This window comes from Polypterus senegalus, chromosome 12, assembly GCF_016835505.1.
Source record: "Polypterus senegalus isolate Bchr_013 chromosome 12, ASM1683550v1, whole genome shotgun sequence".
Taxonomy (NCBI): Eukaryota; Metazoa; Chordata; class Cladistia; order Polypteriformes; family Polypteridae; genus Polypterus; species Polypterus senegalus.
This window is the reverse complement of record NC_053165.1, coordinates 67,663,661-67,676,961: the sequence shown is the minus strand read 5'-3', so window position 1 is coordinate 67,676,961 and position 13,301 is coordinate 67,663,661. Positions and strand designations below refer to the sequence as shown.

General features: G+C 33.2%; 1 protein-coding gene across 15 annotated transcripts in view; it reads right to left on the bottom strand.

Moving 5' to 3' along the window:
* rimbp2 (RIMS binding protein 2) overlaps positions 1-13,301 on the bottom strand; it is a 227,816-nt gene that overhangs the window by 111,509 nt on the left and 103,006 nt on the right. For all 15 annotated transcript variants that reach the window (XM_039772064.1, XM_039772056.1, XM_039772059.1 and 12 more), the window contains exon 2: positions 7,236-7,313. The gene's annotated coding sequence lies outside the window, so the exon portion shown is untranslated. The remainder of the gene's footprint in view (positions 1-7,235; positions 7,314-13,301) is intronic.

Here is a 13,301-nt window from a genome sequence, read left to right as displayed (position 1 = left end):
CTATTTCAGATTTTTTTTTTTATCTCTTTCCCTTTTCCATACACTTTAGATAGTCTTGTTAGGCACTATAACTCAACCCTCCAGTCAGCAGTAGAAAAACAGCTCCTTTAAAATTCATAGTGGTCACCTATAACCATTCAGTGTGTTCAGCTCAAGGAAAAATTCAACACTACAATCCATGAAAGCAACTAGCAGACATCTTAAAAGAGTGTCATGTAAAGGGCTCACAGAGATTGACTGTAGTGAAGAATTCACGCTATTACAGAATAATAGAGAATGCTCACGATAACCTGAGGGTTTTGTCCGCTCAGGTTAATTAACTACTTTTTACTGCATCTGGCCCTAACACTTCTTCCACTGAAGACTGTGGAAAAAGCCTTCATTTTTTCTGTGATAAAACTGAAAAACTAAATAATTCAACTAATACAAGCTATTCTTTTTTGTATTTTCCATGCATTCCCTGTCAACCTAGCTCCTTTTCCAAAATTTCACCAGTTTATTATGCATTTACTAATGACCAACTGCTTGTGTACTGGACCCCATTCCACCATAAGCTCATGCTATAACAACAATTGTTACAATAATAAATATAGGTACCACTACATCCCTTGACACTGGCTCAGAGCCAGAAACTTTGTTTACAGAAGAGATATTCAATTTTTGGCCTCACTCTAACCTCACTTACTTACTTTTTATGTCTTAAATTCTTTAACATGTTGTGGCCTCTCAACCCACTAGTTACTTAATCTGTAAAAGGCTGATGGGGCCCCTTCAGTCTGGTTCCAGAGAACAGCAGAGCTGTGAAGCTGCTCTGCTTCGGGTAAATGATGATTTGCTTATGGCAACAGACTCTTGACAAAACAGCATGTTAATTCTGTTAGACCTTAGTGTGGCATTTGATACTGTCAAGTATGATGATATACTGAGCAGAATGGAAAACACTCTGATATCTAACTGATCTAACCTTAACCTATCAAACTTGTAGGAAACAGTTTGTTAGTCTTGGCAACAGCAGTCACACAGAGTTCTTCAAGGCTCTTTTCTCAGCCCAGTGCCGTTCTGCATGTGCCATACATGTCTCTCTTTGCCACATTATTTGTAATTTTGAAATGGGTTATCATTTCTATACAGATTATACTCGAGTCTGTTTCAGTGTTAGAAGTGAATTTTCTTCTGTTTTCTCAACTCATAACTTGCCTTGGTGAAATTACAACCCCACCTTGGAAAAAGTTGGGATGGTATAACATTTTAAAATTCTCTTTGACACTATTTGCCCCTTTTGTACTCTTTACTACTATATATAGGCTTTACCAGAATTAAAAAAATGTCAGCCTTTAGCCCTCATATTTTACTACCTGGTGTCATGCTGTCTTTTCAACATCTTTTGTCTGGATCCAGCATAACCTCTACTTAGAGTGGCTGAGACTATAGCTCTTTTAAACTAGTGAAGCTGGGAGGAAAGAGACTGTGGGTGAGGGTGAGACTTGTCTTTATAGTGGTCTAACTTCCTTGATATACCTCAGGACCAATATGTGCATGGTGACTCCCTTGATTCATCCAATCCTATTTCAGCATGACTCGGCCCAATGGGTACACAAACTGCCTTTACAAACCTGGCCTCCAGTCTAACCTTGCTTCCCGTTGGGGGGTGTGCTTGTAAACTCACAAACTACAAGTGTTTAAAGTAACCCCTACAAACACCTGGTCCACCTTTGGTTAACTCACTTCTACCCACAAAAGATGCCTCAACAAAAATGTTATCAGATCAAGGAGGGTTGTAAATGTGCTAAAGCCACAACTGGTTACAAAGTGTTTTTTCTTTAAACAATATACAAGTATAAAATTAATTTTACAAATACAGACATGCAAAATATGTATCAACCTATATGCTGGAAAATTCTGCATTTGTTTTACACTCCACCCCAACTTCTAATCTGTCACACACAATTCACGAAAAAATGAAGCTGACCAGATTAAACATAAAATATTTTGTCTTTAAATGTACCTCCATTCTTGCCATTGAGGGAATGCAACACATTACAAAAAAGTTGGGATGGGATAATTTAGGGCTAATAATGAGATCAAAAAAAGAGAAAATAATGATATGAGTAGAAACAAATGGTATTTAACAAGTGATTGTAATCATGTTTTGGCATAAAAGTTACTAGTCCTTTAGAACCAAAGATGACCAGAGGATCGACCAATTTCCCACAAATGGTTCTCAAAGACAGATTGAAAGGGATATGACCGTTTCACCATCAACAGTGCATAATTAAATGATTAAAGAAATCTAGAGAAATTTCAGTGTGTAAAGGACATCTCTTCAGTGGATGCCCATTCCAAGGCCTAAATGCACAAGAAGTGGGTGCATGTGCTCAAATGGCCTGCCAGCAGTCCTGACCTGTCCCTGTTGAGAATGTGTGGCACATTTTAGAATGCAAAATGTGACCCTAATACTACTGTACACCTTTAGACTGGTATCTAAGGGGAACCAGACAACATTATATCTGAAACACTCAAAAAGTGTAGTCTTCATTTATTAAGTGTTATGAGAAGGAATGGCCTGATTACAAAGTGGTACATTCTTCACTGTCCAAACTTTTTTTGAAATGTTTGCAAGTATCAAAACTAAAAGCAGTGTTTATAAAAAAAAAAAAAAAAAAATCATTAATTATAACATCAAGTAACAGGCTGTTATATTGTTTTCAGGTTGAATATCATTTACTAAGTACTGCTTTCTGTTGTTGATTGCATTTTCGATACCATTCCAACTTATTCTAGGTTGGGGATGTAAAACTTGGATGGAACAGAACTCTTTAAAATAAACTGCAACAAAACTGAAGTTATTCTAATTAGCACAAAAGGTAAGTTCAAGTAGTTTGGCTCATTTTAAATTACTCTTGGTGATATCATCAGAACTTATTCAGGTGTATTGTCTCTTATTTTAACTTAGCACTTCCTGTCTATCTTTATTTAGTGTTTAATGTGAATATTAACTGTTTCCAATGTTGTATATGTCCTGTTGTTCATTCTGAATTTCGATGAAGTGCTTTGAGCATGGGATATGTGCTATATAAATAAAATCTATTATTATTAATATTTACTTAAGGTCTGTACATCACTTCATATAGTAACAAATCTGAAGAAGGGTCCAAAAAAGGGAAAAAAAAAAAAAAAGTCAGAATGAGCATTGACCTAATATATTACAAATTTACAAGACCAAAATTGAAACACATGCAGTATGACCTTTTAATTTTCTCAAAGTATTTTTTGGCAAGCTTGTACAATTCAGTTTCAAAAACTACTTCAGTTACATATGGTACACAATATCAATTGTCAAGTTAAACGAGAACCATAAACATACCATTAACAATAGGCTGTTGTGTATCATAAGCCCTCTGCAACAGTCAGAATATTGTTAATTCTACATTGTTTCATGTACTTTTTATAACTTGAATTTCAAACACAAACTTCCTTTAAGAAGTCATCATTAACCAGTCAGAAAATGTGAGACTAAATATCTGTCAATAGGTAAGCCATAAGTAAAAGGCTTATAACATACAAATATAATTAGTAAAGACCAATATTAAATCCTAGAGTAAACCACACTTTGTCATTAAAATGTTAAATGTGAGTTGTTAACCGCAGGGTTAAAAATCAACCAAAATGAGTTATATTTTCATTCAAGTGGTTAAAACATCATTTTCCAGTTCAGTTAGATTTTGATTGCATTTCACTATTATGGGCAAAGGAATTGAAGCTAAGGTGGATTTTCTAGTTAAACTTTAATTTGAAACATAACACTTTCAAGAATTTAGGCGTCTAATGGTTTCATTTACATTATCCTCTAAACCAAATCAGCAAACAGCCATGATATTACAGAAAAGCAGAAAACACAATATGCTGCTTCTCCTTTACAAACTGCTTTCATAATAAAGAAAAATTGTATCCATAAGTAAAGAATGCAAAAATAAACAACATGACACCATCCTATATGTGAATGAAAGTGCCATTTAAAAGAGAAAACATCAATATGGCTCTTTTCTTGTTTTATTGGTACAATTTACCCTCTCACAGATTACAACATACTACCATATTGTACTTGTATATTTTAAATATACAGTATGTGCCTATAGTTTTACAAGGAAAAAATTATTGAGCCTACATTTTCCTAACTTACTTTGTCAGGAACAACAAACACCATAAACATGAATGTCACTTTTTTTGGAACACAATAAATATTCCCCACATTGCTAACATAGCTTTATCCTTTTTTTTAAAAAAAAAAAAAAGGATTTTTAACTCAAATTGCACCATCCCGTTCTAATCAAATTAAGCTGTCTTAATGATAAACAAATTTATTTCTGATAAAAACACTTTGTGTTCAAAAATGTGCTCTTGCAGAAAAGATACTTGTTGTTGTTTTGAAATTTATCCATTACTTTTATTCTAAAACTTTTATACACAATAGTTTTTAAGTTATTATTTTTTTTACTTATTTATTTCTTTCATTGGGATCAAATGTCTAATTTCTAAGCCAAGATCTGGCAGAATATAAAATACTGGATACAAAGCACACTATGAAGAATCTTCACAGTTTACATTACTACTACTGTTAGTCATTTTGAAGCTACTTTTTTGTTAAGGCTTCAAAGCAAATGTTAATATAAATTTAAAAGTTATGAATTGTAAGCTATTATAATTAAACAGATAAGAGAGAAACCACAATACAGTGTGTTTGGAAAGGTTGTATTTTCAAAAGTCTGCATTCAGTTGTTGCAGAACATTCACCAATGTATTTTAAGGTCCATTTTCTGTTGGCAGTACGTTAGAAAAATTTGACACAAATATGCTATAAACAGGATCTTTGTTGAAAGCCTAAAATACTTTATTTTCTTCTGTGCATCAACTTCCTAGTTTAGTATACTGTAACTATTACTAATGTAATTATTTCTCATTTGATGTAACAGCTTAAAAGATGTCAGTTAAGTCAAATTTAAAATGCTTACACTATTAAAACTTCAAATCAGTATTTTTTCTTAAGCAAAGAACATCTTACTTTATATATTATGAAAAGGTTATCAGGGCATACAATATTACAGGGCACAGATATGCCTTACTGAAACACGATTTGACAGAGCTTCACCATGGAAACATCTCCAGATTTATGAAGCTTGAAATCATCTGTCACAACAAAGTTAAAAGGCTGGAAATGAAAATTGTGTCTTTTTATAATTGTTCTGATTTCTAAGCTAAAAGCAATAAAAAACAGGCGATTTGTGAACAAATTTTCATTCAACCCTTATGTTATTATAAACTGATTTAAGTGAAAATTAAAGGATTAAAGTTTTTTTTTTTTTAAATCAGATTTTTGCTAGTAAAGTGCAATTCAGAAACACTCATTGCCAACAGTAAAATATAGCATTTTTTGAACCATTAAGCACTCAATCATGTCCACATAAACAGAAAACATCCTGAAGGTGAAGGTCCAATAGTACTAAAGGGAAGTAGAGGAAGGGGAACATTTTTCCATTTGATTATGTCTCTTCACATCTCAGTTTTTAATCATGTCACCATAGTGTCTTTTAGTGAAATTCTTCACATTCATTGAACAGCTATCTAAACACAAAGCTGCTAAGTGAGTACTGATGAAAATATGAACAATCCTAACAAGCACACTCAAATGCATCCAATTTAATATGACATATATTCACTTTCTATGGATTTGGCTCAAATAAATATCTTAGGTTGCTTAAATCAGTGACAAAAAACCCATACTTTAATGCTCATGATTTTATTTTCTGAAATGTAAAGACATTTCTTATTCAGTTTGCGCAATCTTCCTCTTCGTAAGAAATGAACTATGTAAGACTATTCTGTTTAACCCCAAGATCTTCAGCTGCTTTCAGCTTTTTCAAAATCTCTACACAATTGAGCCTACTCCATCAGTCTTGAAGTTCAATGCTTTAGCAACCTTGTCATTCAAAACATTACCACTTCTTTTTTTTATCTAATTCTTTCTGCTCAATTGGCAACTTCCCCATTAACACACAGGCTAATTATGTTTCCTTAAGTATTTACTCAGCAAATCACCATAAATCTCTGTTTCTTTACTGATCCTAGACAAATCCCTCTTTAATTGTCATTAAATGATGCGGCTCACTTGAAAACACCCCCACTTTCATTCTTTCACCTTCAGTTTCTCACATCTTGCTGTTTCGTTATTGAAGATCTTTCTTCTGTCTCTAGATTTTTTTTCCAATTTTTAAAAGCACTACCTTTCTTCTCCTCAGTTGCAAAAATGTTAAATTTACAAACAAACGTTTCCTCCACTGCTTCAGATTTTTTCATCACTTCTCACTTGTTAATATCCAGAAGCTTCGGAAACTTTAATCCTTCTTAGCATCTGCATTTCAGCAAAGTTAGTTCTAATACTCTTTAACATTCAGCTCCCAGATCTTTATCTTTGTAATGTTCACATATTCAAAATGCCAGAATTATATCACCTCATTTACAAACACAGTGCTGCACTTCATTCACAAATTGGTTCAAATATCCATCAAATTTATTAGCTTTATTGTTAAATAGGGTGCCTTACACAATAATTCCCTAAGCATCATCAAACTCCAAAATACTACCACTCTTATAACTCCCTGTCCCAGAGCCATAGCATCCTTTAACTCTTAACCAAAGAGCACTGGCTCCCACATGTCCATTTAGAGCTTCCAGTGACATAATCATCAGCAGGCACCCTAGACATTATAAAATGTACAAGAAAAGAGACTGATCTGCATCAAACTAAAAGAAAACACACATATATTCAAAACAAAAATTAAATAAGGTGCAGCATAACAGACAAGTACAGTTTTGTTCATGGAAGCATGTTGGTATCATAAGTTTAGTGTTTAGCATTACCAGTGTCATGGATTAGGCTTTAAAAAATACAGTTAACACACTCAGTAATGTTTGTACATACTGCACTAATTTATTCACAGATTAAATGTATCTAGAATAATTGGTCATGGCTGTGATATTCTTTCTGATTTACTGTAAATGCCTAAGGTTTTGTTAACGCAAGTTATACACAAATAGTCTATAACGTTTAATGTGTATTACGCAAAGCATTATATAAAATGTACACAGAACAAGCAATAACTTGGCTTAGTAGGACATTGTCTCAATTAAGTTACTATACAAATTTACTAGATATAATAGAAATATAGCAAAATACTAACCAAAGTCTGACATGTTTTCTATTGTTTCTTCATTTGGCATTTGAAGTTTTTTGCCCTTTTTCACTTTGCCCCTGCTCCCTGTTAATAAGAAAAAAATTTAAATTGTCATTCACAAAATAATACCAACCTTTAGACATAAAACAAAAATCTTAAAAGGAGGTTTGTGTATTTAATAATAACATATACAAAATTTATCATGTGTACTATAAGAGGAAATATAAAATGCTTACAACAACATAGGCTTACCAGATTAAAGTAGGTTTAAAAAATACAGTAAAGAAATAAAAACATCTAGATTTGTTTTAATTACCAGGAAGAATTATTGTAACAAAATGCAGCAGATTGACAAAAGTGATACACTATATGAAAGAATTATTCATTAAGTGCAAATAAAATGAAACAGATAATTTGATTTTCAGCACCTAAGCTCTTTGCGACCACTAGCTAGAACTAATAGGTTCAGTCCTTTAAATTCAATAAACTTTACAGCTGAAAGAAACAATGTAATGAGAGCTGCTTTTTGCAATTAATAACCTGTGTTAATCCAAAGCACTCTAAGCTGATTATCTGTTTTTAACTTGATCCTGATAAAGGTTAATTCAATGTTTAAAATGACTCTTCTACAAATAAGCCTATTCACATTTATCATGACGGACTATATTCTAAAACTACATAAGGCACAAATTCTAGCATGCGTACATGTATGACAAAAAAAGAAAAGTCCTGTCAATCAATAAATAAATCCTTGCCCTCTATTTGACACACACAAATGATAATAAGGCTACCAGATGAAATATCTCTCACTGAGAAAAATCTTATTAATTATCTTATTATTAACTAACTATAGACATGCTGCGGAATTTTTTCTATTTTTGCACATTGCTTTCACGATCACCCTGCGTTTAATATTAAATGGTTTACTTGTACAACAATTTAAGTTGTTACACTGTATTCTAAGACATTTCTTTTTGGTCTCTGCTCTGATTTTAAATCTACAGTTGCACTAAGAGCAGAATTTGAAACAATTCTCTGGCTTCCTAGAAGTATTCTAACATTCTAATTCATTCTTGACCCAAGTACCCTGACGTGCTGCTCTTTTATGCTACACCTGTTAAGCTTTCGTCACAGTATGCCAACCTGAATTGATATTTCATTAAAGACAATACAATATCACTGTCCTATAATAAATTAAAATCAGAAACGATTTTAAAACCTATTTAAAGCTTTTTCAGCTTCAGCATTCATTGCTTGCTTATTTTATTCAGCCAACATACTGTTCCTCACACAGTTTGTGTATTAGATTTCTTTTGACTTAACACACAATACTTAAAAAAAAAAAAAACTGGAGTAATTATATATACATCTGTATTACATTTTTAAGAAAGTTAATTTTAGTCCTGACAGCACTGTGAGGATTATGTTTCTTGATTATGATTATTACTTCTCCAGTGCCTTCAATAAAATCCATCCCTTCTTGTTTAGGGGTAAACATAGATATGCAGGTAGATGAGCCTATGGAGTCCTGGAAAATCAGGCATACCACAGTTTGGGATACTCAAGGACTATGTTTCTGATATGGATGTGAGCAGCACGATAACATTTTCTGTCTTTCTCAAAATACGTCAGACTAGAAATAGAACATTGTCTCATGCATAAACAGTGGGTGCACACAAACATGTTGTGTATGCTCATTTCTACATTCACTTCGAGATGTGTAAAAACCAAAGTTGGCGTAATGTCACACACATTTTCATGGCAGCTTCAGACCACACATACGCACATTTTTGCTCGGTTCTGTAAATGGTTGACACCCAGTGTCAAAGCAGTGCCACCGTTTGTGTGGTTCCCATTTCTTTTGAACATTCGCATACATGATGCGGACATTATTAAGTACACTAAAACTAATTGCATATTACTTACAGATTTAAAGCATCTGATTGTAATCAATCTATAACAATATAATGGTGCACAGAATGGACAAACTATTCTGACTACCATGGCTCCTTTAGCATTGTAAAAAGACATCAGCCATGTTTTAATGTGAATTCTATGCACGGAGTTATACACAAGGCTCCGGGGCATGTCACAGGCAAAAATCCTCGATGATTTTTCACTTTCTAGGGTGTACTGACAAGGTGGATGACACAGAGGAGAGGAGTCAGGTCAGGTGGAAAACATTGTTGGTGTAAAGGGAACTGTCTGCATGTTAACATCAACAAAACCAAGGAAGTGGTTAGTAACTTTCACCACACCAAAGAGGCACTAAGTCCAGTCACTACTCAAGGAATGATGTGGAGGTGGTCCATTTACAACTTGGGGGTCAACATTGATGACAGATTGGACTGGTCTCGGAACACAGAAGAACTATTTAAGAAAGGGAAGAGCAGGCTTTCTCCCCTTTGGAGACTGCATTCCTTTAATGTGGGGAAAATAAATACCACCTAGGTGTAGCCAGACATAATATTGCTAAATGCATTATTGACTCTGAAGCTGATCCTTTAATGTGGGAAGTGACATCCTTCACATATTCTAAAATTCAGTGAAGTCTAGTGCAATTTTCTAAGCTGTGGTGTGCTAGGCCAGTAATAGTAGTTCAAGAAAGACTCACTGAATCAACAAATCGAATTAAAATGGCAAGCTCAATTGTAGGATGCACTCTGGAACCACTGGAAGTAGTAGCAAAGGAGAGAATTGCCACAAATCTGAGTGCCATTATGAGCAATTCTGCATATCTTTTCTCTGACACACTAACACTGATGACTTTCAGCCAATAAATTTATTCATCAAGAAACCGACAGCAATAAGCCTATGTAATGCCTCACAGTGACTGGGACAGCCAAGTCAGAACATACCTAATTTTTTTTCTTTGTTCAGACCAAAATGTGTTTGTATATTTATCTACTTACTTATCTACCTAATTATGTATTTATTTCCTAAGAAGTTTCTGCAAAAATGCAAATTTCTCCCTAGGGAAAAATAAATTTCTATCTATTTATCTATGTTGTTTCTTAGCTGCCTGCTTCTGTCTGCTTCATTCAACTGGCTTGTTCTTCACTTTGAAGTTTTTTTCTGGACTGTCTGACTTTATCATCAGGAAACTACTACATTAAGATAAATTTTAAAGAATTTGATGTAAGTAAAAAAAAAAATAATAATAATACTGTTAATGTGGAGAAAATACCTTAAGATCATTGTAATGGTGTATTTAGTTCATTTAGTAATTTAATTTATGAAAAAAACATTCCTAAGAGCCTAAACCTGTATAAAAAAGAGATGGGGTGTTGTTTTCTGGAAAAAGCAGCATAGTAGGGGGACTATTATGTATATATTTTAATGACTGTGTTTGAACAATCACAAGCAATTCTTCCTGGGTTTCCTGTGTGTTTTGCTTTGCCTTTGTGTATTTTTAGCTGGTAGTCCAATTTCCTCCTACACTATTTTGTTGTTAAGTTGAATTCCAACTCTTACTTGGTCCAATATGAGATTCTGTGGGTGGTTGTTTGAGTGTGTGCGCTCTGTGAGACTGAAGGTGTCGGTTTATACGTAATACTGTCAGAAACAGCTCCTACTCGTTCTTGTCGTTCTTGTTGTTCAGAAAAATGGATGGGCAGACAAATAAAGATACGTTTACACTGTAGAATTAGCAGGCAAGTGCATAAATATTTAAATATATATATATATGAACAAACCAGTGTGGGCAGAAAAGCTAAGTAAAATAAATAAAAAATAAGAACAATACTAATTGTTGGAAAAAACTGTCAATCTTCCTAAGCTGAAGTTTTTTAATGACACTACTATATAGGAAGTGGAAAATGTAATCACTCTCTTTCGGTACTGTCAATATGTGAGGTTACAACAATTTTGTGGCAAATCCCTTTTATTCTTATCAAAACATATTGTGAACAAGTGTTACTTCCAAATATGGTCTCCAACATTCTGGCTTGTAGTTAAACCAAAAGAATCCTATGAAAGATGGAGTTCCTTCCAAATTGCATACATGTAATCCAGGACAGGCTCTGGTTACATGCAATCACATATTTTAAAATATTCTAGTCATTTAATGAATAATCATGATAACAATTATCATCATTACAGGTGTTATGTACATCTGTGTCTATTTATTCAATTTTGCTGATGTGTAGAAGCTGAAAAAGATATACAGTCTGGAGTGGGATATCATCAAGCATCTACAACTTACATCATGCCACCTTCGAGTCACTAAAAAGGTTTTTGAAGGCAGAAGGAAACAAAAGTCTCTAGATCGAGTGTGTATTGCACAAGGGGACTGAACTAGTCCTGGATTACTGTGAGTTTGTGTATATCAGCAATGGTTCTATAATAGATGGTTGTATGAAGCGGATATTTTAAGTTTTGTTTCCCCATGTTTTTTTTAAAGTTTCATCCTGCTTCACCAAATATGCAAACCTTAGCAATGTTATCACAGTAAATTAGCTTCAGTCTAGCAATCACCAAAAGTATGCCTCACTGCACAAAGTATTAAGTTTGTTTAACAAAGCCAGAACCCCTTAGCTACAAGCTGGCACGTACAGAAATTACCATTAAAGGACAGCATGTGCAGCTGTTGTAAAAATTAAAAACAGAAAAGATCCAATAAAGGGCAAAAAATACCAGGCAGAATTTCTTTTGCTGGCAACAATTGCCAAACCCCATGCATTTATCCTTGGTAATAATTTACCATCTTAAAGTGAGATTAGTACTACAGGTGTTTAACTTTAATGCATTATTTGTGCATTGGCTTCCTTTAATAAAGTAGAGATGCCCTAAAATTATTACTTAAAATAATAATACTAAGAAATTCAAAATTATTATTTAAAATAATAATACTAATGACCACCAGAATAAAATAAAAGCAGCTATGACTTATACATACAGTATACACACATACATATCTGGTATAAACATATCCTGTCAGATATTTCTTACAAAATTAGTGGAGAATTTTTATTTAAAGATAAGATTTATAATTGGGGAGATAATAGCATGGTTAGAAGAGAAGCAATGGCAGATTTGTGTTTAGCAATCAAAAATTATAATGAAGAGCAATACATAGTACATAATGGTAGTGATTCAAATTAGGATCAAATCATGCTTTGTTAATTAAAATTAAAACCTTGCTCAAAATTTTGATGCTGTTAATCAGTACTGTTTAAAAATTGCTAAATATATAACTTAGTTATGAATGCAGATTCCACTGTATTTATTTTAGAATATTGGGTCATGGATGCAACATTTTATTTGATTTACATGGAAACACTGTTACATTATATTTATTGAAAGGGAGTGGAGATCACTCACTTGTGTAATATCATCACAACATTGGATGCAAAAGATTTATAGCGCACATACACCCTTTAACTTCATAAGTAATAATTTAATAAAGCAACAATAGAAGATACCATGAATTTACAGTATATGATTAACTATAATTTATAATTATTTATAATATGCTCACATTAATAGCACAACAATAAAACAAAGTGAGAGTTATATATGTGCATTACATGTGTCCATCACTATTGAAAAAGCACTTATAATGAAATCATTTTGTTCATAATTCATTAGTTGACAAAAGCAGAAAGCAGGCCTGGGTACAAATAATGATTTTTCCGATTAATCATTATTTTTCTTTTAAACAATTCCATATCAATTCTTCAAGTCTCAGGATTGTTTTTTGTATCTCTTTCCTGCTCAATTACTAAATTTTGATTTTTCCTTATCTTCATTTTTTGAGTCCAATCCAGTAGCTGTCACTAACGCACCTGTGAAGCCTTTTTATGGAAAAAGTGCTTTATTACCTCACATAGAATGAAAAGGGTCCAGCTGCAGGTAGGACAACATAAAATAGTGTGTCCTGCTGCAGTAAAATCAGCGCCTTAAACACTTAAAGCAGATGTGTGAACTTCCAATCAATTCAAATGATGTGTCAGTAAAAAACTGGATAAAAGCAAAGCCATATGTAAGCTGCACATCTCAGGAGTATTGTTATGTCACAACAAATATGAGAAATCATTTACTGGATTCCAACATCACCCATAAACAATCTCA